The sequence below is a fragment of the Limulus polyphemus genome, unplaced genomic scaffold (genome assembly GCF_000517525.1).
Source record: "Limulus polyphemus unplaced genomic scaffold, Limulus_polyphemus-2.1.2 Scaffold3741, whole genome shotgun sequence".
NCBI lineage: Eukaryota > Metazoa > Arthropoda > Merostomata > Xiphosura > Limulidae > Limulus > Limulus polyphemus.
This window is the reverse complement of record NW_013669351.1, coordinates 111,595-113,974: the sequence shown is the minus strand read 5'-3', so window position 1 is coordinate 113,974 and position 2,380 is coordinate 111,595.

Genomic DNA, 2,380 nt, shown 5'->3' with positions numbered 1-2,380 from the left:
CCACTGCTTTACCCTACAGAGATTAACTAAACTTAGTGATGACCGTCTGTGTTGTTGCTGCAGTTCCCACTGCTTTACCCTACAGAGATTAACTAAACTTAGTGATGACCGTCTGTGTTGTTGTTGCAGTTCCCACTGCTTTACCCTACAGAGATTAACTAAACCATGTGAGTTGTTGTTGCAGTTCCCACTGCTTTACTCTACAGAAATTAACTAAACTTAGTGATAAGTTACCAGGAACTTATACTGCAGGTATACTGTTATCTAAACGTAGGTTGACGGTAAATAATGTTATCTAAACGTGGATTGACGGTATATAATGTTATCTAAACGTAGGTTGACGGTAAAGAATGTTATCTAAACGTGGATTGACGGTATATAATGTTATCTAAACGTAGGTTGACGGTAAAGAATGTTATCTAAACGTGGATTGACGGTATATAATGTTATCTAAACGTAGGTTGACGGTAAAGAATGTTATCTAAACGTAGGTTGACGGTATATAATGTTATCTAAACGTAGGTTGACGGTAAAGAATGTTATCTAAACATGGGTTGACGGTATATACTGTTATCTAAACGTAGGTTGACGGTAAAGAATGTTATCTAAACGTAGGTTGACGGTATATAATGTTATCTAAACGTAGGTTGACGGTAAAGAATGTTATCTAAACGTAGGTTGACGGTATATAATGTTATCTAAATGTAGGTTGACGGTAAAGAATGTTATCTAAACGTGGGTTGACGGTAAAGAATGTTATCTAAACGTAGGTTGACGGTAAAGAATGTTATCTAAACGTAGGTTGACGGTAAAGAATATTATCTAAACGTAGGTTGACGGTATATAATGTTATCTAAACGTAGGTTGACGGTAAAGAATGCTATCTAAACGTGGGTTGACGGTATATAATGTTATCTAAATGTAGGTTGACGGTAAAGAATGTTATCTAAACGTGGGTTGACGGTAAAGAATGTTATCTAAACGTAGGTTGACGGTAAAGAATGTTATCTAAACATGGGTTGGCGGTATATAATGTTATCTAAACGTGGGTTGACGGTATATAATGTTATCTAAACGTTGGTTGACGCCAGGGCCAGATTAAGACGGAGTTCTGGTGAAGCTGCAGCTCCAGATCCACCACGACTAAAAAAAAAAGACATGCATTAGGAAATATATACATTCCCACATCAAGAATGGGTTCAGCGTTTAAAAAAATATCTGTAAACACATGCGGCCCTAGTCATCTGTGATAGGCCTAGATTTATTAAAGAAAAAACGTTACTGAGACATATACATAATTTCAGATGATCCTTTAAATAGAATATTATTGAGCGACTAGAATAGCACGTGACACGAAAATGACGAAATCTGTCTAGCATGGGAGAGCTACGTCACGCCTTTGAGCACGTGTCTGTCAGTAGTTGGATATAGGATGGGGTTCCGGGGGTTTGAACTCCGCTCTTTTCCATGCGAAGTGCCCTCAATATGCAACACATTTTTTCATTGTTTTTGAATCTTGTAAAATCTGAGAAAAGAATCATTATAAAAATTTAAAAAGAACTCGTTATTTACATTTCATTACGTCATTTTCCCTTTGCGATATTATTTTTGCGATATTTTCCCTATGAATATCTGAAAGGGAAAATATCGCAAAGGGAAAATATCGCAAAGAGAAAATATCGCAAAATTAATATCGATTTTTGCGATATTTTCCCTTTGCAATATTTTCCCTTTTAGATATTAATTTTGCGATATTTTCCCTTTCAGATATTAATTCAGACCAAAATGATGCAGAGCACTGTTGGCCTAATTGTATGATATTTGGTGAAGCGAAACATACATCTAGTATAAATATGGAATATCTATGCAAACTATTTTCATTCAAACAATATGCATTTCCTAAAGTTGTTGTTTGCACTCTTGTGTATTTGTAATTTGTGTAAGATAGATTTCATCAAAAACATTTTACATGTGAAATAAAAATGGTTGCAGCCAAAAAAGGATTGAGCGTGCGACTTAAAGGAATGAACTCAAAATTGGCGGACAAACTGGTAGCTACACTTCTACTATTGAGAAGAAGTTTACAGCAAATATTCATTCGTCAATTAGCCAGGCCGCGTTTTTTGTTCAACTTAGGACATGATGGTGGGTAAAACAAAATACGCGGCCAATGCTTTTTTGGTCGCACCTTTTGTCCAAACCTAAGGTGTTTTTGATTTGATATCATGACTTTTTTATGAATACACACGAACAACTCAAAGCAAGTAAGAAAATGACACTCGATAGTAATCAACACTAGCTTTAGGATCACAACCCTATTATTCGGAACAGTCCTATACTTTACAGAACCAACTAGATTCATTAAAATACATGGTGATAG